This window comes from Ostrinia furnacalis, unplaced genomic scaffold (assembly GCF_004193835.3).
Source record: "Ostrinia furnacalis isolate ACB-3 unplaced genomic scaffold, ASM419383v2 OfSCF0154, whole genome shotgun sequence".
Lineage (NCBI taxonomy): Eukaryota > Metazoa > Arthropoda > Insecta > Lepidoptera > Crambidae > Ostrinia > Ostrinia furnacalis.
In genome coordinates this window covers 75217-97831 of record NW_021130393.1, presented here as the reverse complement: position 1 = coordinate 97831, position 22615 = coordinate 75217, and the positions used below count along the sequence as shown (strand labels likewise).

At 36.8% G+C, this 22615-nt stretch overlaps 1 non-coding gene across 1 annotated transcript; it reads right to left on the bottom strand.

Annotated features, from left to right (window-relative positions):
- Positions 1 to 20181: 20181 nt before the first annotated feature.
- Positions 20182 to 20253, bottom strand: TRNAM-CAU (transfer RNA methionine (anticodon CAU)). The gene has a single exon. It is a non-coding gene; the product is annotated as a tRNA-Met (tRNA).
- Positions 20254 to 22615: the final 2362 nt, after the last annotated feature.

The following is a 22615-nucleotide window of genomic DNA, read 5'->3' as shown; positions in this document are numbered from 1 at the left end:
GCTACTCCTCACATAAAGAATGTGAGATGGCTCCCGAATGGCACATGAGACAAAAACGTATAAAGGGGCGAAGGTCTAACCCTTCATCCTTGTAAGCCACAGTAGAAAAACACAGGCCCTAGTGAGTGACTAGAGGATAAATTGTTTTGAACTTTCATGGTCACTAACAGAATTTGACGGGATTGCTACCATGTACCTTAATTTCGAGTCAGCCATGATCACGGAGTAACTGAGGAGCTGGCGGGTGATATGTTATGGGCAGACATATCGGCCAGTTCCTCAGTTACTACTCCGTGATCATGGCGCTTGTTTGCAACAGTGCCGAAATATCGGAGACTAGAAATTAAGGTACATGGTAGCAATCCCGTCAATAATATAATTATAGAGGATCAATGTCTCGTGTAACTCAAATTCTACGTGTTGCAGCAACTTTCCCGAAATGTTCCTCGAGTGTTTCGAACAACATTCTACCTAACCCGGGACATGGTTCTTCGTATTGACGCCGCGCTCTACGGACTCATGTTCAGCAATATGTTCCGTAACATGTTGTTCCATTTGTCCCCGAAATCAATGGCAATGTCAATTTCAAGGGAAGTTCTTTGTTTTTCGATCTCGAATGAAAAACAATTTTCAATATCGCTCCAATTTGACCTCCCAAATAAAAATACAAAGGCAAAAGCAATATTAACTGGCACAATTCAAAATAAACCGAAAACGCTGAGAGAAGATGAGTTATTGCAGTCGTTCGATCATCGGCCATTTTGTTACCGATATTATTGCGTCCGCAATTATTGTAATAAATCGTATTTTCGATATTGGCGCTAAAGCTAGCTATAAAATACGATAGCCGAACGGTGAAGGGGTCGGACTGGCCGACTCGTGATCCGGGGAACGCGGGTTCGAACCCCGCTGACGCTCGACTATTGTGGTGAGCCCACTCGTGACACAAGCATATTTAGCTTAGTACGAGGAGCTATCTAAAGGGACTATTAGTAAAGCGAAAAGTCACTGACTGACTCATCATAACGAAATCTCAGAAACTACAAGTGCTTAGGAGTCTCAAATTTTGCATGGGGGTTCCTTTGAACGTAGGTGCTCACTAAGACGGGATTTTGCAAAATTCAACCCCTAAGGGGGTAAAACGGGATGCACGCGTACGCAGTCGCAGGCGGCTGCTATTTACTAATATTCTTTGTGTTCCGGCAGTTGGAGGTAAGATAGCCAGTTCCTCTGTGGTTGAGGATTCCGGGTGAAGCTCGCTTGCACCTTTGGCTTGATCATCACTTTCCATCAGGTGCATCAGCTTCCTCGTTGAGAATAAAAAAAAACCTATTATAACGACATAAGACAAATCAGTTTTATCTTGATGTCTGTAGTCATAAGTCATAACAAAGGTTGCCAATCTTTTTTTATCGTTATCATTTTTTACTGTGACTCTTCTTATATTTTATCGCCAAATATCACCAGACGCTCTTACGTCGTGCCAGTGCCATAGTTGCGTATCCGACTAAAATGCCAAAGGTCGCGGGTTCGAAACCCGCAGAGTACAATCATTTTTCTGCATGAACAAATCTCTTCGGTCTTGTTCGCCACTCGTTGATAAAGTTCCCGATTGCTTAAATGGAAGTTTTCTTTCAAATAAAAGATTTTATTTGCGTAAATCAGTTTACAAAGGTAAGGTTTCAGTTACATTGTATTTCAGTACAAAAGGTAAGGCAGTCAGCGCAGCGTCAAATACCTAGTTCGTGACATCCAAAGTAGCCAAAAAATTCGAACTATTTGACGCTGTCAGACGACATCAGATCAGACTATACATTTATGTTGCAATATCGACCCTATTACAAAGAACTACATAGTTGCCACAGTGTTTAGCTTGACATGCCCGTCATCTGTACAATAAACAGCAACTTTCTGGCAAACAAAAGCACCGGTAACCAGCAAAGTACCTAACGACCTCATAAAGGTAGCAGGAAGGCGCTTGATGCAGGCCGCTACCAACCGGGCGATGTGGAAGTCATTGGGGACGCCTATGTTCAGCAGTGGACGTTCTGTGGTTTAAATGATAATGATAAACCAGCCAAGTTCACAACTGGACACCCGTTTACTCCATATCTTTTGTTATCCAAAATATTTCCCCGTTGGGAAATTTAAATAGGAATTCAGTAACAATTTATCCTTATAAGCCTGAGAGAAACATGAACTTAATTTTGGTAAAAGCCACGTTGAAATTCGTCGGAATTAATTAAATTAGGTACATACGAGAGTATATCAGGGTATACAATTTTGTTGCAAAGTAGCTCGTATTTCAACTGAATAAGATCCTGACTATTTAACTCGATATGCCGTTTGTAAAGTTGGTAAGGGAAGGTTTGGGAATCCAAACTCGGATTTTAAGATTTATGTTGCTTATTTTACGTACTACCTATGTATCGCAGTGGCGGTAATTTTCATGCTATTAAAATATTTACTCAATTCTCGGCAAATGTGAGCCATTGATATGGAAAATTTAAATTACTTGATCCATATTTTAAGTGTTGGTTAATTTGGTTATTAAAAAAAGCCTCTGAGGAATATTAATCTGATTCTCGGGAAATGTAAACAAACTGATACTGATAATTAAAAAAAGTTGATCCATGTTTGGTGTTAATTGCTAAAAAAGCTTTTGAAGCTGGATGGATGATTGTTACTCATTCACGCAAAAAGTATAGGACGGATTTTATGAAACTTCACAATGTTATCAATAGGGAATTAGTCAGGAATCAGGATAGATGATTTACCAGAGGCAAATGGAGGATTTGGCCTACACTCCCCACGTTGGTCAGACGAGTTGGGGATTTTTTTTTTTGGGGATTTGGATTGGGGAGGAATGACGTTCGCATAATATTTCTCCCTTATATGCCTCCTATTTTCTATAGCAGACGTTCAAAATGAATCAAGGAGCCATACTTCGTCTAACACCCACTTACCTACCTGCTAGTTGCCATGGGTTCGATAATGGCTTAAGATTGGTACATTCACCTACACAACCTAGCTTAAATTGACGAATTTCCTTGACGGATTTTGAACTTTATAACTCTAAAATAAGGTTCAAAATCGATTGATGTAACTAGAACAATGTACAAACCGACAACGAACATTGTTCGCAAAGAATGGTGTAGTTTCATCTCAAGCAATATTTGACCAAATACCTTGGAATCAAATAGGCTTTGATGCTGTAGTAATAAAGGTGAGAAATGTTCACCAATTAGTATATTGCACGACCACACATTTGGTAGACTATCCAGTGCAAAAGAAACTTTGTGGAGTACACTTATGGAACATTTTCTAACGCCATGGGTAGGTCAGTCGCACCATTAACTGTTAATAGCGATATTAGTCATTAAACTAATATTATAATAACAGTAAATAAGTAATTGGTCATAAAATATCATAAATAAATAGAACATTTCAATGTCAGGGTTCGACCTTAAGGATGGAAGCAAATGGAGAATTTGGATTACACTCCTCACGCTAGACAGGTTGGGAGGCTAATGGGGTTATGGGAATATAGAAAACCATGTTTATAAATTAAATAAATTGACTACTCCGGGAATCAAACCCACGACCCGGCAGTATCAAAGCGCCACCACGTCACCGCAAGATAAGCGATAATGAATTCTGACCGGCGGATCATACCATGCGATTCAATACAGGGTTCGAAAATATCCTTATGATATATATCCGATATATATCGGATATATATCTGATATTATGATATATATCCGATATATATCGGATATATATCATAAATATCGGATATATATCGGATATTTTCGAACCTAGGGTTCGAAAATATTCTTATGATATATATCAGATATATATCTGATAAATATCATAAATATCGGATATTTATTATATATATCCGATATACACCGTGTTACTTTGCATTCTTGCCATATTCACAGAGATAAAAGTAGGTAACAGTACCTATTATTTAAGATAAACAAGAAACTCCCATAAAGAAAGTACACTAAGATTTTAGTAAATTTGGTTTTTCAGTACAAATTGGAATAAACTAATTTTGTCTCACACGTTCTACAGGTGCAAGTNTGTGAATATTGAGTGTATTTATAATTACAGAAACATTTCATTAGAAAGCTGTTTGTACAGTGTGATATGTTGCTTGAAGGTGTTTTTAAATGGAGGACGTAGAACTGTAGCAGTTGGTAGATGACCAGGGTATAAGACTCAGCCTCTAGTCAGGTTTTAAGCATCAAGCTGCTTATTTGCGCTTCGGTTCGCACGGTAATGACGGGAGAGGTGTCATTTTCTCGTAGGTATACTCGGCCGTATGCAGTCCAGCAGTATTTGTAGGTATTATTTTTGGCAAGTTCTCGCGCCAAAAAGAATAACCGGGCAGCCTTGGCGGTCAGCTGCTCAGACACAAAGATGGGGGTGTCTTCATTCTTCTTAAGGCCAAGATGTTTTGCACAGAGCTTTTCTTTTGTTCTTCTATTATATGCCTTACACCTTGTCAGAAGCTCCGTCTTAATGATAGCAGACGAGGTTTCAACTATAACAGGTGTATCGGCTTTTAAACCCTTTTTTCCCTTCACTCTGTAGATATCCTTAATATGTCCCTCATTAAGTTTGTATCCTACAGTTTCTGATAGCGTGGTCACCATTCCTATCAGCGTTTGTCTAGATTCATCGGTCATTTTGGGAACATTCTTAATTTCGAGGTTGGCCTTTCGTCCCTCCCGCTGAAGATCTTCAATTCTTTGTTCCAAGACACCTATGTATTCCTTGTCCTTTCTGCTCTCGGCTTCCATTTGCTCCAGCTTTTTCTTGAGGTCTTCATTCTGCGACGCTAGGAACGATATTGTGCTCTCAATGTTGGAATTCGTATTTTTCAATTCTAGAAGAGTAGGATTTATTTTCTTGATCTCGCATTCTTGTGTCTTTAAATCTGTGATATGCTTCTCTAGGGCATCTAAGCGTGTATTTTGTTGATTCTGAAAAGACTGAAGCATGTCGTGTATTTCCTCTCGAATGATATTTCGAAAGACATCTCTTTCTGATTCCTTTTCTGTGTCCGACAATCGCCGCCGCTTACTTTCCCTCTGCGTGACGTTTACATCTTCAAATGCCATACTAGTCGCTCTGGCGACGTCGGAGTCAGACGCGCTATGTGACTTGTTAAGTGCCGCAGCCGCGGCCGCGGCCGGCGGCGAGCGAGGTAGATTAGGCATTGCGTATGAGTTCTATAATGCAAAGTGAGTTACGTTGGAACTGCTCGTAGCACACAGCTAGCGGTCGTAGTCTCGTAGCGTAGTCGCCTGTCGTAGCTATACCGTAGCAGGAAGCCAAATGCTACGGCCAATTTCGACGTGTCGAGTTATCGCTCCGGTGGCTGAATCGCGCGAGAATCACCCACCACGCAGCAGGCACCAGGTTCAAATCACAACGGCGCACAAAAATATTTTTCACCAAAAATTTTAAAAATTTTATAAATAATTCAACGGAGTCACTGCGCACGACCGCTCACCGCGGTGTCCGAGAGGGGAGAGGACATATTAACAGGTTATGTAGAAACGTGTGGAATATTGAAAGCAAAAGAAAAAGAAATGGTTTTCATTATGTTAATTTTTTTATTAAATTTTCGTTAGTGGTAGATTAGGCATTGCGTATGAGTTCGTAGCAGGAAGCCAAATGCTACGGCCAATTTCGACGTGTCGAGTTATCGCTCCGGTGGCTGAATCGCGCGAGAATCACCCACCACACAGCAGGCACCAGGTTCAAATCACAACGGCGCACAAAAATATTTTTCACCAAAAATTTTAAAAATTTTATAAATAATTCAACGGAGTCACTGCGCACGACCGGAGTCATTTTAGTTCATAATTTCGCTTCTGTAAGGTTCATGTATCAGTATTTAGAATTTTTCAGTGTTCTTGGGTGTTTAATTTCAGTAATTTAAAAGATTTTGTCTGTTTGATTTCAATTATTTCATCTTAAAAACAGTGTGTTCTTAGGGGTAACTGTGACACAATTATGTTGTTACAGATGATGTAAATTTTCTAAATTTTTGTTTATGTATCCTAGAAAAAAACCACCCAAAGTTTTATTTTATTTTTCAAACCTAAAAAAAGCGCAAAAATGTTTGAACATAAATGAGTTTTCATTAAATTCTTATTACAAAACGACTTTTTCTTTGACGACGAGTAAAGAAATGTTAACCTTTATTGACAGACAAACCTTACCATAAATCAATTTTCGCTTTATCAAAGCTACTCGTGAAACCTCCAAAGAAATGTAATGTTGTGATGAATGAACCGGCGAAGTAGACTGCAAATCGTCTGCAAAATTGAAATCACATGCAATAACATAAATTGTACGGATATTTTACGTGCATTCTTGTAAAAGACTTGTATGGAAAGTTCAATTTAACACGGCGAAGAGCGGTCAGTTCGACTCCGGAATACAAAGTGTATGTAAATATAATGGCCGCTTTTTCTGATTCCTTAATACGGCAGTCTAAATTGATACTGACACGTTGAAGTCTCAATGAATTGAATATATAGGATTTGTAAGTTTGTTGAGATCTTCGAAGAGTGTTGAGAGATACAACTACTATTTCGCTTACGAAATTGTTCTTCATTCTTCATCAACATCATCCGTCTTTGATGTAGGTACACTGCTGCGACCGAATTTTTGACAATCAAGCAATTTCTGAAATACTTGACCTTACGCAGCAGTGTTAATAAGTGGTCGGGCTATCTACAGAATTCGGTATTACTTAAAACTATGAAAATATTTGCATGCAAATGGATTTGAAACATTCGATTTTCTGCCTGCAATCTTCTGGTGAAGGTCACGGGAAGAACCTAGATGCGGGCAGCACAGGACCGGTCGTTATGGAAATCCTTGGGGGAGGCCTTTGTCCAGCTGTGGACGTCATATGGCTGAAACGATGACGTCGAAGACGATAAATGCTTATCGTGTAAACTCGATTATAAGTCTAGATAAAATTATATCGTGGCCTACGCTTGGATATCTCTTATAGTAGGTAAGTTAGTATACTTAGGAAACTTTATCAAAGCGTATTTGGAAACGAATAGTTAATTGTCTACAGACACATGATATTAAGACTTATTGTTTAATTTACCCTTCTTACTATGGTAAAACTGCCTGACCCATTACTAAGGCGGCCCTACAGGGACACCCCGAAACAAAACTACAAAGGAAGTTACATTTAGGTATATTTAGGGAACAATTTACACCCTTTAATTACGTGGGATGTTGTCTTAGTAATTTATTTAATAGATAGAATACCCGTAGATAGTTGTAGTACGTACAGCAAAATTCAGACTTATTTTGTGAAGAAGTATTCAAAGTCGAACTACGTAAAAATGCTGTTATATTTTAGATAATTTACGATACGAAGATTTATTTATATTAATTACTGGATTACATAATAAAATGACAAATGTATAATACAAATAAACGCGACATACCACTTCACCAAAATATCAGAAACTATAACACCTACAAACATGAAATTTGGCAGGCAGGTTCCTTGTAGGGTGTAGACATCCGCTAAGAACAGATTTTACGAAACTCTCCCCCTAAGGGGGTAAAACGGGGTCACGCGTAAGAAGTCGGAGGGCGGTCGCTAGAATAGTATATTGGTCATCTTAAAATATCGATGAAAAGGATGTTTTACTCCACAGTAATAGCAGATTTCAACAATCACCCTTGACATTTAAAAATTGTTAATGTCGAAGTAGGTACCCAAATCATATTGTCTGCCACTTCAAATATCTCAATCGAATCAGTTCTGGAACCGTTGGAAGTCGGAGACATTTTTATTCGATATTCCGATGCAATGGAGACAAGTCTTTGAGATCGCAAATGCAGTTCCATTTTCAACTTTGATTTTTGAGTCTAAAAATCTGATAGATACTAACAAAGCTTATTTGATTTTTCAAGGCATTTTATAGTCGGTGGCCTTTGAAGAGTAATAAAGTTTTAGTAAAGGTTTAATAAAACTTGTGCCATTAAATTGGCTCTGTATTGGCATTAAATTTTTAAAAAATTGCTCATCTTTACCGAATGTGTAAGACCTTCCCTCTTAATTAGTTAAAATCACGTTAATCACTAGTTTAACATTCACATTTAGAATGGAAATATCATAAACCAGTATTCATCTCGCGTTTAAATTGGTAAGAAGGGGTTGAATTCGACACCTAACACATTTGAAAGAGAGACCACTCATCCGCGGATGAGATTTCCTCGGATGAAATGTCACCTAAGTCGAAAAGACAATGTCAAGTTTAACCTTTAACCAGTGACATGACTATTTTATAACACTATAAGGGACATGACGTCTCACAGGCTACTACTTCGAAATCAAAAATTGACAAAATTGCATGTGGATTACTTTAAAATTGTATTTGTATTTAACTATTGGCATGTCAATAAAACAAATGTAAATGAATTCAATCATTTTTTTTATAATTACATAGAAAAAAACTATAATTACCAATTAGTGGTAATTTTCAGCCTAAATTGATATGAGGTCCTATTTTAGCATTTTAATAGACTTTATTATAAATTCTATGTCAAATTTAATACTTTTTACTAAAAATCTAATAATACAGAAACCGAAAAAACATAAAAGCCACTCCTGAAAACTAAAAATAAAAATTCTGACACCTGTTCAATTTGGCATAAAATCAATGGCAATTTTTGCAGAAAAGGCGAGAACATTGCAAACATATGGGATTGCAACACCCCAACACAAGTGTAAATGTGGCGGCGTAGCATGGCTTGGCACCCGGGGCAACCCCTTCCCCCCCTCCTCACCCCTCATAAGACCTAAGTTGGATGTTCATATTGCGGGGGGCTAAGGCACCCCAGAATGGTCTGGTGTCCCCCAGAATTTTCGGGTTACCGATTTGAAGCCGAAAGNCGCTGTGTACACTGTCATTTTGTGTAGTTTAGGCAGACAAATACTGCATGCCCTTTGCTTGGCTTGACTTGTTTCAGGATGGAACAGACGGTCCATCGTTTGAACCTTGACGAGGTTCAAAAGGTGTTCAAACGATTGACTGACCGTTCGTAATATTTTATTCTTTGATGAATTCGTAGGCTGGAGTTATCATTTCCTAGTCTTTTCTGCCATTTTGCACTTAAAATAAAAAGTAGAGTGTAAAAGTTTCTGTATGACAACTAGGGACATATGTATCCTCACAGGCTACTATCGATTTTCTAATTCGTATAACTTACGTGCAAAACAACCGATAACACGTCTGCCTTCTTCTGTGGTCGTTTTAGCACTAAAACAAAAGCTACTAAGACGCTGGGTCGCTGCAAGCGAGGGGAAGTGGTCAATTCTAAGAATTTGAAAAATATGAGACGCCTGTGAGACTACGTGTCACTGGTTAAAGGTTAAGAAAAAAGAAATCATAATATTATTATGGCTCTATCACAACGACGGCTCCTCAAAGAAAAAGCCAAAGCAGTAAAGTAACAAATAAAAAAAAAAATACTAGTACAACGAGTAAGTTTTCACAAGGAAAATCAGTCGGTAAGTAGGTAAATATTATGTATGATCACCGCACGTCCTTCCCCGTTATTACCTTGATTTACTGTATATCCCGTGAATGTATTTGTAATAGATCCGTGCAGCATTGTACCCGCGTCAATGTCAATGATATCTGATACGAGAACAACCCTTTTGTTCCATAAAACACAAGAAAAACATGGCGCGGTGTCAGGATTGCATTAGCCTGTGGTTTCTTTATAAAAGCCTTTAAAGCGTAATTATATTGTTGAGTATAAAGTAATGTGATACTTATTAAGATACTAGCTTTTGCCCGCGGCTTCACCCGCGTGAAATTTAATTAGTCACAGATCGTCATAAATTATAGCTTATAATAATCTGTTATTCTGAGCTATCTACACTAATATTATAAAGAGGAAAACTTTGTTTGTTTGTTTGGTTGTAATGAATAGGCTCAAAAACTACTGGACCGTTTTTTAAAATTCTTTCACCATTCGAAAGCTACATTATCCACGAGTAACATAGGCTAAATTTTATTTTGGAAAAAAATAGGGTTCCGTAAAATATGTAGATAATGTAGTCCACGCGCGCGAAGCCGCGGGCGGAAAGCTAGTAAACAATAATACTGTAAAGTTTCATTAAAATCCGTTCCGTAGTTTTTTGCGTGAAAGAGTAACAAACATCCAGACATCATGACATCCAGACATCTAAACTTTCGCATTTATAATATTAGTAGGAAGTAGGATTAGTAGGAAGTAGGAAGTAGGATAGGTGATAGAACAAGTTGGAAGAAAATTTATAAGGAAAAGATGGTAGGTAAACTACTTTTTGTGTACTGCTAACATTATACTTTGAATATTATTTTATAACTGAAACTGAATCAAAATCTACTGGCAACATAAAACTCACAGAATTCGAATTATTTCAAATCGTCAGCTTACGAGTTGAACAGCTTCCCAACATATTAATTAATCCACAAGCGATTTGTATTTTCCTCCCCATACTACTAAATAGTTTCTAATTTACGAAAATTGGAACTTTAATTACTACTTATAGTGCAAATATTTTTAACTTTTTATTTTCATTAATTTGTTTGAAATTTTTCTAGTGAACATTAATTTGAAAGAAAGAAAGAAAGAAAGAAAAAACATTTATTTGCTGCCAACAAAATGGTATAAAAACTAAGCGGCAATTTTTACTTAAAATCGCCTTTAGAAAGACTGGGTTGTTACCATCCAGGATATAAATTGAAACTGGAGCAGTTCTTGCTGGAGCCGGTAAATTACCGATTTCGATTAGCCGCAGAGATTAGTTGTTTGAAAAACTTCTGCATTCTTGTGGGACTTGGGTATAGAATGCAGCATTCTCTATTTATAGAAAAAAAAAAATATGTAAGGTCTCCTTGTTTTAAAATGATCTTGTACGAACGATTAGACAAGATGAAGTTTAAAAAAAAACATAACCCTCCTTCTGGCGCAGTCGAGTAAAAAGTGTTTTTTTTTAGTAAAGTCTCCTTGTTTTGGATACCTTATGGATGATGAGAGAAGAGTTAGTAACTATGTGGGAATTAGCGAAACATGAAGTGAGTTATCAGATAGAAGGATGACCTCATTACGATTGGTGTGACGTGGAGGTTATCTTGAAGTCATTACGAATATGAAAGACTTTATTTAAAGACTACTGCGTAAGTGAAATTGTTTATACCTGATTCTATCTTTTTACACTATTCACAAACGATGCTTGCTTAAGTGAAGCAGCAAATCGAACGCACAGCGTTGAATAGAGCTCTGTGATTGGTTAGTGTGTCACCCTGTGCGTCCACGCGCACTGTACGACCTCATAGTAATGTTTGTGAATACGGACGTTAGTGTAATTAACGCAGTATAATATGAACTACCCGATATACGGATGACCTCATTATGATTGGTGTGACGTAGAGGTTATCTTGAAGTCATTACGATTAAGAAAGACTTTGTGTAAAGACTACTGCATAGGTAAGTGAAATTGTTTACAATGTACACTTACCGGTGATTGATATAACTAATATTCTTTTTTATAAGCTGAAGGGGAAGAAGTTCTTTATTCTCGGAAAAGAATCGATGGAAATAATCATTACAAAAAGGCAAACTCTTCTTTGACTTCAAGGTGATTTCACAGAGTGCTTCACGCTAACAAAAAGCTCCTCTCAGATTCAATTGCAGTTAAAGAGCTCCAAATAGATTACAATCCAGAAGTCTTAAGCCGCAAATTAACGAGCGCGATCAGCCGCGGCTATTAGTTGTTTTAAAGATCCTTCGAGAACTAATAACTTTGTAGCACTTGTACAGTCCGCTAAAAGAATTTAGCTTTGTTAAGAAAAAACTTGTCAACTAGGTGCTGTTTATAACAGATATTTTTTTATGAAATAGATAAAATTATTTAATAAAATCAATTCTAATTGCCGAATTTTTAGTTAGTTTATTTAATCTTTAATGCCACACGAAACGAACATGAGGCGAACTTAATGCCATAGTCCATGCCATTGTTTATGCTTGTTCTAGATCTTATTTAAACTGCATTAATGCTTTCAGCATTAGGTAAATAATAATTTATTTAACTTTGTGTGGATTTTAAAAAGATTTCCTTCTTCAATAAACCTGAGTGTAGTACCTAGTTATTCCTTATCTCGGCAACATATGAACTACATAGTCCAACTTTGTTGTAAGTGCACTCATATAATTTTTGTAGTAGAAGAAGGTTGCGATTAAATAACAAATGTAATGGATCCGAGCATAAGCGCAAATAAGTAGGTGCTTAAGAACTCTACGAGTATCAACGTACAAAGAAATATTACTGTATTACCTTTCATATTTTAATCTAATATCTTGATTTTGTAACATGTGAAATAACATAAATTATGAAAGTGTGTAAGAACTTAATACAATATTATTTAATTTGAAACTGTATACATTTAGACACTAGAAGTGACTAAAAAGCAACAAGTGATTCTTTACTATTTCCAGACATTTTGTCCACCATTATTTAATATACATACATAACTCAAAGGTGACTGACTGACTGACATAGTGATCTATCAACGCACAGCCCAAACCACTGGACGGATCGGGCTGAAATTTGGCATGCAGGTAGATGTTATGACGTAGGCATCCGCTAAGAAAGGATTTTAAGAAACTCCACCTCTAAGGGGATAAAACGGGATCCACGCATACGAAGTCGCGGGCGGCCGCTAGTGGTCAATAAAGTTACCCAGCTGTTATACATATAATTAGACCTTGTTACAATACCTACTTGGCCTACCCAAAACTTAGTACTAATAGTTTACAGGTAACGCTATCCGAACAGTGGAAGACGAAACCGGCCCTAATTTTACTTCATCCAAGTTTAACTGCCAAAGTTAAATGGCTGGTAATGGAAGCGTTTTGGAAATGAAATTCTCGACGCCCCAGCAGTTTGGCGAGAGCACTCACTGTGTTTTTGATTCGGAATATCTGTGGGATTCATTTCGCTTTTGTATTCGTCTTGTTATTTTGAATAGACATAAGATACCTAAGTACCTATACTACTATCGTACGTTTCGTATGAATTCATGAAAATTAGGCATATAAAAAACTATTCACTTACTACTACTACTACACACTACTTATATCTACTACACTTGAACGGGATAGCCACTGAAAAAGTGTTACGAACTTACGAGTAGTTTTTTAAATAACTACCATCATCGATGTCACTACGTATTAGGAAATATTTAAAAAGAAAACACACGACAACAATTTAACGCCCGTATTCACAAACATTACTATGAGGTCTCACAGTGCGCGTGGACGCACGTGGTGACACACGAACCAATCACAGATCTCTATTCAATACTGTGCATTCGATTTGCTGCTTCACTTAAGCAAGCATCGTTTGTGAATACAGGCTTATGTACTCGTATGTTTGCTTTACACCATTTCTACGCTGAGTTCAAAACAAGCTGCTTTTTTTCTTAAATTCCTTAAAACAGTTCCTTTTTACGCCACTCGTAATCGTAGCAGGTGTGAGACACAACCCATATTGGGATCCAGTCTCAAGATTCATGTTACATGTAAGACCATAAATCACTCTCCATTCCCCCGAACCGCTGAAAACCTGAAGGATGACTGTAATTCACGCCCACGTCGGAACTGTAAAAAATCTTAACAATCCGAGCCATGTCACAGGTGTTTTAAGTCATTAGTGCAAAGTTAAAAATTCCCGAGTCCACTTTATATATGGCCCTCATACCGAAGCTCGTCACTTCAGTCAGCTGCGAATGGTTTATTACACTCGTTCCACTCCGCTCCGTCTCCCCTCTTAATTATTTCTTTTCATTCTGTCAGAAAAAAGACCACGCCGAGTTTAGCATCAGATTTTGTTAAATTTAGACTCCCCTCGAAATCTTTTTTACTCACATTCCAGATTATAATTAAAACTGTCTTTTTTGGTGCAGTTTTTAGTTTCAGGTCGCTCGTGTTGTGGATAAACGTCACTATTCAGGCTAAGCCCCGATTTCAGGCGGAAACAATTTTTTCGTCCCATAATTTAATCTTGCTGAAAATGCGACAATAGAAACTTATTTGCTCGTATGCTGACATTTGGAATTGGAGAGCTTAGGATCCACTTGTTACTTTATTTAATCTGAGATTAGCCTCACTCTGGATTTGAGCACTATTTTCCTTTAACTTATGACTAAATCGACCACTTCAAAAAACTGTTTAAGTTTAATATTTTACATGGCTGAAATAGTAATTTTCTGTTTTGAAATAATAAAAATAAAAATATTCACTTAAGCGTTTTGAGTGTTTCTAGACAAAATGACAAAAAATACGAAATCAAAATACTTTATCTAAGTACTAACATTATTTGAAATATGAATTGAGTTCAAACATGGCTATAGAGAGCTTCAATTTACAAAATAAAATACACAATCTTAAAATTTTAGTTTTATCAACCTATTTCAATAAAAAATACTTCGATAAATGTAAAAGAAACCATAATCACCAACATCGCGTAATACGAGTGTCGAGTATATACCATTGTAAAATCCGGATAACCTTCCAGCGATCCGTATTAACAACACCTGGGGCGGCCAATAACACGCGTTAGGTGTCGCTGGGCGGCGCCCAGTTATTGGCGCGTTGAGTTATTGGCGCCGCTAGTGGGTTACACTATGAATGCGAAAGTTCTATCTGACTTATTAAAGTTCTTTTGAGATATTGCAAAATGTGTTAGCGAAGCTTCCAGTGGACCTTTTTTGTAGGGGATTTTTTTAAACGTTTCAATCCATGTGATGTTTTAGAGACCAACACATAATATACTATTTAGTTATTTCATCATTTAGAGATTCTGAGTACAAGTACGCTGTGAGGTATGGCACTGGGATGCGAAAGCTTTGTCCCATTTAAATATTTACACATTTCAAACGTGTAGTTAATATTCGGGTTACACCAATCTAGGGCTTTATAGTATTATGTGAATGTTTGGGGAGTGGGGCATGAGTACAATCGCTAGTTCTACAGAATAATATTTACCTACTTAGTGGAAAATATCACCTACTAGCTTTTGCCCGCGGTTTCACCGGCGTGAAATTTAGTTTGTCACAGTTCGTCATAAATTACCTACTTATAGCCATTGTGTCTATAAGATTGTGGATTATAAACAATAATACAGTAAAGTTTCATCAAAATCCGTTCAATAGTTTTTGCGTCAAAGAGTAACAAACATCCAGACATCATAATATTAAGTAGGATTTCAAAGACATAAAATGTCACAGTCAATGCTTTTTTATGTCATGTTAGGTACCTACAGCTTACCTACATTTTAATTACTTTCTCCAAATTCTTTGAAAATAATGTGAAAGACATACGTGGAGACACAAATAAAGTGTAAATCAAGTAGATTTCTGTGTTAAATAAGATTAACATTCCAGCGGTCCGTATTAACAACACCTGGGGCGGATAATAGCAAACGTTAAGCGTCGCTGGGCGGCGCCCTGTTATTGGCTCTACAACTGCTAACACTACTGAATGAAAACTTTGTACTTTCTCTTACTTTCTAATTGTTTAATGTTTTTCCCGTGTTGGTTGCGAACCTAGACAAGTGTTAAGGTTAACTTAAAATAGTGAACAACTAGTTGATAGCGTAGCTTCAAAATGCTTTGAGAAGAAATTAGTTTTCTTACATACAGCGTACATACTTTTACATATTCTTTCTTTAGGTTTTATTATTGTCATAACGAGTACCTATCCCACTGTGATAAATTGATTGAAATTAGTCGTGAAATAAATTAATTTAAAATAATTTTCATGAGTGTAACTTTGCATACAAACTACTTACAGCAAGATCTGCTTGATAAACAAATTCTCCAACCACTCATAAGTTACATGTCCAATATTGTCCAAAATCATCCTTCAAACTTTCCCTCAAACACAGCACTGTTCCCGCGAAATCATTATTTCAACATAAAGCCCAACCTTTGGGGAAAGACTAATCCACGACGAGCTTAATTTACGCAAAACCAAGGGCCCTCGACTTGAAGCGCCAACTGCTTCTACTTCAGTTGATTAAAAATGAAATTGTAGACTAATCATTCCGATGCGAAGAAAATTCCGGGCACGACTCCCTATTTAGGGGCCACACCTCGCAAAATTCCCCAATATTGCTAAAAGAATGGATGGTCATTACTTTCCCTTTGTTTTATGCCCGTAGATATTATTTCTGGTCATGCCATCGCGCTGAATTATTATTATTTTATCGCGCCAATAAAATTAATAGGAAGTAACACCGCATTACCTCCAATTTGATCACCCGCTGCTCCGAATTCGCTATTAGCTAGTAAATTGCGGCGATTTAGATTAAAACGGTAATTTTGGCGAAAATTTTGTAATGGTTTACGAAAAAGGCAGTTAACGCCATTCGCCACGTGGCAGAGTCATTTTGAAATTTTGTATCATTTGAGCTATATCAAATCTGTTGTCAGACTATAAAACGCCATTCCTGGGCGTCTGGAATGACATAACCGCACCTTCACCTTCCTTAAATGCAGTGTTGATTTTACAATTAAGTACATGGTACATGAAACCTGTAATCCTGAAACCTGAAAAATTAATTTGCCATACTTTATGTGCACGTACCGTGCTCATAGGTCCATTACCTGTTTTGTGTAAAATGAGTAAGATTTCCTAAAAGGTACAACAAAAACTCTTGCAACTCTTTAATAAGTACTTACTTTGTCCCTCGGGTCAAAAGAATTCCCATCCTGCTCGGACTGCGTTCTTAATCTGTATAAACCTTAGATAGAGACGTTGTTCAGTAATTACCTATAAATTCTTGTCTTTTACAGTCGAGAAAAGAGCATTCCACTCTTTCACTATGCACTTGTTAGACGTTAAAGTTACACTATTCGAAATTTATCCTGTACTAGCTTTTGCCTATGGCTTTGCTTGCAAGTTATACGGTTCTGCATAATTAAATTTACTAGCTTTTGCCTGCGTCGCTCTCGTTTTTGATCTGTCACAGAAAGATTATACTTCGTNCTTAATTATTGTGCGCGTGTTCCTCTCAAAAATCGAGTTAAAAACTATTCAATGTTTTTTCTGGGTCTAAAACTATACCCATTTAAATTGGTTTAAGGGTGTAAAGGTAACAAACAGACTTTCGCATATAATATTACGGATATACCTATCTTCCAAGCCACGTAGAGCTCATAGGAGAATTCCAAATCTTCGAGGCGAAATCCAATTACCATTCCAAGTTAGGAGGATATGTATTCCTGTTATTAAGCAAGTACAAGTTTGGTTTTACGCTTCAATGTTCGTTATATTGATTTGATGTTCATTTAGAACCAAACTTCGCGGTCATAGATTATTATAATTACAGACGATTTAGTCGTTGCAAACAGAGAATAATGTTGATGAACGGGTGACAGATCCACTTGGGAATCGACCCTAAACCTAATCGCCCTTACACTTTGTACTTAGTATTCTAGGTCTTAATATCAATTCGATGAAAAAGTGTTTATTTTCTTTGTCTTTCTATCTTTCGTAGACTGTATTTGGATTTCCAGTCAAGTCTAACCCCCTTCATTCATGGATCATTAGATTCGTCGCTTGTCCTAATCCAGTCGTGGTCAAGCTAAAAGCCGAAACTATTGACAGAATGCTGTCCAACATTTTCCATGTTACGGATTATTTCAACAAAACAAAATGAAAAATCAGAGGCAGCAGAATCTATTTATAGTATACAGTAATACATACAAGAATATAATTTTGATTACAAGTTCATAATTTTGTACAACAATGTTAACGGCAACTACTTACCTGCAACTGGAGGTAAGATAGTTATAATTCTTTGTGGTTTAATGATTTCGGATGAAGCTTGCATCCACTTTTAGCTTGATCATCACCAGATGAGATGCAGACCAAGAGCTTCCCTTGTTGTTGCTAAAAAAGTGAAATTTAGGCAACATTTCTAATGACGCCTAATTTAAAACACAGCGACGTCTCTGTGCCTATTTGCTCTATCCTAAATTACGCGTGTACCCATGCTCCAAAATTCGGATTTGGCGTGTATTGAGCAAGCACGACTTTAAATTCAATTTGCTAACTTGATGTGCGTCTAGTTCAAGGTATGTTTATTCGCACTGTGTTCAGAGTTTTAGCCTGAACTTTGCCTTGATAAATATCGTATTGCCGTATTGTCGTATTTAACTAAATTATTTTGTGAGTTTCGGTCATTGAGCAAACAGTTTTCGGTTGGAACTTTATACATGGTATTTGGTACAATTTGGGTGGGTGATATTCGACAATAATTTAGGTTTAAATGGGAAAATAAACCACAGTGAAATGTAGTTGTAAGAGTACATACATCAGTCTGTGTTTGAACTGTTTATACATTAATCAAGATAATTCGTATAATCTATCTGGATCTAAATATTTTGATGGCCAATCCAACGTGAGTTTATACAGAGACAGTAATATATTTATGTATTGTTCTAATAAGTGCGATTATCATCATCATTTCAGCCATAGGACGTCCACTGCTGAACATAGGCCTCCCCCAATGACTTCCACATCGCACGGTTGGTAGCGGCCTGCATCCAGCGCCTTCCTGCTACCTTTATCAGGTCGTCGGTCCACCTTGTGGGTGGACGTCCAACGCTGCGTTTTCCGGTACGCGGCCTCCATTCCAGAACCTTGCTGCCCAATCGGCCGTCAGTTCTGCGTACTATGTGCCCTGCCCACTGCCACTTCAGCTTGCTAATCCATCGGGCTGTCAGCGAATTTAGTTCGTTTACGGTAAGTGCGATCATGTGCCAAAAATGAATGAACTAACTAACTTACTTAGTATGTACTACTTTAACTAATCCTACATTTTTTTTAATGAAACAAAAAATACCGAAAATGTATAAAAATCTCACGGGCTTTACACGGGAAAGTCTCAGCAAATTGAGATCGTGTAATAATTATGTAAAAGTAAAGTTTATGAAAGACTCTCACCCTCCTCAATTGTGCCCAAAATACTTTCCCCCGAAGTTTCTGCCGCTTCTTAATGAAATTCAAAATATTCTTTATTTTGATTACTTACTTGAAAGCACAATAGAAGTTTTATGAATGGCGTAATGTTTGTTTAGGTTCTCAACTTTTTCTTTTAGATATTAAAGAAATTGAGTAACTATTTTTTTGGTTCTTTAATAGATTTAATAAGACAGAGCTCACGAGTTTTATTGTATAGGTCCTTACGTGTGTCGCAGCCGATTTCTAACAAGATTTAAAGGAAAACTATGTTTTAACTTGATTATTATTACTCTTAATTTAATTAATTTCGAAAATAGTGCAAGGAAAAACTTCCTTCTATTATTTACAGGACTCTAATGAAACCGTTATTATCAGTGTCCTACTTTGAATCTACACGAGCCAACGCAGTCGATTCCTCACAGAAGTGCACTATTTTCTTGTATATTTTCAATAATTTCTTCACTAATTGAATGAACAAGGAAGCGCCGAAGACAAACGGCTCCGCGCCACGCTTCATGCCAGTTAATTCCTATAGTGGCTATAAATTGGTGTTGGGGGAGCCAAAGGAACTGCATCAATCATTGGAGGTGTGGCTCGTAGTGGTTTACATTTTATTCAGTGTGAAGTGTAGCGGCTTTTTAACGCAGGGCAACATTTTTGCGGCCGATCATACTGGCGCGTGGTTCACAGACCATTTTTTTGTACCCTTAACCCTTCGTGGTAAGATAAATATGCTTGTGTTACGAGTGAGTCCACCACAATTTAATAGTCCTGTATTTGACGTTCATAAGTGCCACTACTTAGTGGTCAAAATTGAATAAAATATTTTGAATTTGATTTGATTTGAAACGCGCATTCCTCGGATGTCGATTCGGACACCATTGGACATAACAATTGTTATTATTGTTGTTCATTATTTCTTTGATAAAATCGGTGTCCTAAAGAAAAACCTTATTGCCAAAAAACTATTTCTAAGATTATTATTGACGGTCTATATAAAGTTAAAGGCAAGGAAAAACTTTTCGCTATGAAAACAACATTTTCTAAATCAAAATTCATATTTATGAGAAATCATCGTTACGGCAAAATATTTGACATTAGCAGAGCGTGGTTTCGATCCACGGACCTCTGGGTTATGGGCCCAGCACGCTTCCACTGCGCCACTCTGCTTGTGGTGAATAAGCTAAATTTTTAGGCCGCGTTCAAACAAAGGCGTCAAAGATGACTGACGACCGTATTCACAAACGATGCTTGCTTAAGTGAAGCAGAAAATGGAACGCACAGCGTTGAATAGAGCTCTGTGATTGGTTCGTGTGGCACCCTGTGCGTCCACGCGCACTGTGAGACCTAAAGTAAAAAAGTAAAAGTAAAAAAGTAAAAAAGTATTTATTACTAAAAGTGTGTGTGTGTGTGTGTGTGTGTGTGTGTGTGTGTGTGTGTGTGTGTGTGTGTGTGTGTGTGTGTATGTGTGTGTGTGTGTGTCTGTGTGTGTGTGTGTTTTAGAATAGTTAGCTAGTATGACGCGTTTATGATTTCTTCTGATAGTAATGTTTGTGAATACGGGCGTGAGTTTCTGCCACTTCCCAACATCAGCCGATATGTTGGTCCGAAGTGGTGACAGAGAAAGTTGTACTGGGACATGTCATTGTATAAGTGCCCTGAAAAGGACTTACTTACTATTATAGAATTTATTTATTTATTTTTATTTTTCTTTTTATTTTACAAGGAAAACAATACAGTGTTGAAACTATGTAGACTAACATTTTAGAAAACTTATAACCATTAACATGTTTTCACATTTAGAGCCTGAGTAATGCTTGTTTATCAATAAAAAAATAGAAAAGAAGTTACCAAGCCAGAGTTACCTACTACTAATTAAATTAAAGCTTAATACAAAAAAAAGCACCTTTCAAGAATGCACATCAAACCAGTCTTTGAAGAGATTTCGTTTAACACTATTTATGCTGGAATTGAATAAATCAATATCGGAATCGCCAGCCATAAGGTTAAAGACATTATTAGAATATGAATTTAAAAACGCTAGACAACACAAAAATCAATATGTAAGTGGATTGTTACATATTTTTTTATTTAATGTTCAGATGACGCCTTTAAGTATAAATCACAAACTAACTTCTACTCCCAGCAGCGTTGCCAGACGTCCCGATTTTGGCGGGACGTCCCGATTTTTTGATCAAATTTAAATGTCCCGCGCGGGACAGGCTCGGTCCCGCTTTTCGGAGAGAGACACTTCACTTCACCAGACTATTGTTTGAAACGCCATATTATTCTAAAGAATAAAACTTTTTTAATTTTTTTCTTTTTTTATTCTAAAGACGAATTTAACGATACAGTAAATCTGATTTTAAATATAATTTTTTTGTTAAAATACATTTTCTATGGCTACTTTTGCTATCTATTGTCACGTAAACGTAATTTTAAGTCAAATAAAAAGAGAAATATTTGAAAACCTTTGATTATATACGTTTTTTTTACTATGTCCCGCTTTTGACGGAAGAATCCCGCTATTTTCACTCAAAAAGTACCAAAGTCCCGACTTGGCGAAAAAAAAAACTGGCAACGCTGACTCCCAGCAGGGTCAGCAGTATTTGAACCCGCAACGCAGCTTGAGATCTTTTACCTTCAAAGTACTTTCACTTGCTTTTTGCGTCAAAGCCAAATTCTCCAATTCTCTCTCGAAGGTTTGGTATTGATATTGAAAATAACATTGTATTTATTAATATTAAAAATCGCTCAGCAACAGATGCCAATAAATACATGAAAGGAGCCAATAAAATAGTTATTTCTTTTGTATTACACAAAAACATATTCCTGCGATATTTGGGATATGAACATACAGAGATACAAATTTGATTCCATTGTGTTATTCATGAAGTACTCATATCCATCCTGCAATTAAGTCCGATTCTTGAAACGCACGAAACATTTTTGACATTCGGTAAAAGGTTTCGCTACTTACCTGTTCGAGTTTTGATATTGAAAGCAATATTAGCATAGGAAATTCTACGAAAATCTTTTGTTTGTTCCGTTCCACGTCTGCTTGATCATACACAATTGATACGCTTACGATGAGTTGCTGTGTTTGTGAGAAATTCTTAGAAAACGAAATCACTCAATATTTTCATATGATTCAAGGATAAGACTCTGTACACTTAGTATCAATGTTTCGATTGCAAGTCAGAATCTTTCTGAATATCACAATATTGTAGACATATGAAACAGATGTTGTATGAATGAGCTTCATTTTAGTCCAATGCATGCTATGAAACGATGACCAGATTATTGTATTGCTGGAAAGGTTATTTTTATCTTGTGAAAATATACCTTTTGAAGCAGCATATTCATGATTAAAATTCTTTTGAAAAGGTAAAACTTCATTAAAATTACTTCTGAATAAAATAACTCTTTCTCAAAAAAGTTAAATGATTTTATGTAGAGTTCGTCCTGTTATTACTTCGACTTGGTAAATAAATGAACATTTTTATTTAAGCCTTTAAAAAAATGAAGACGT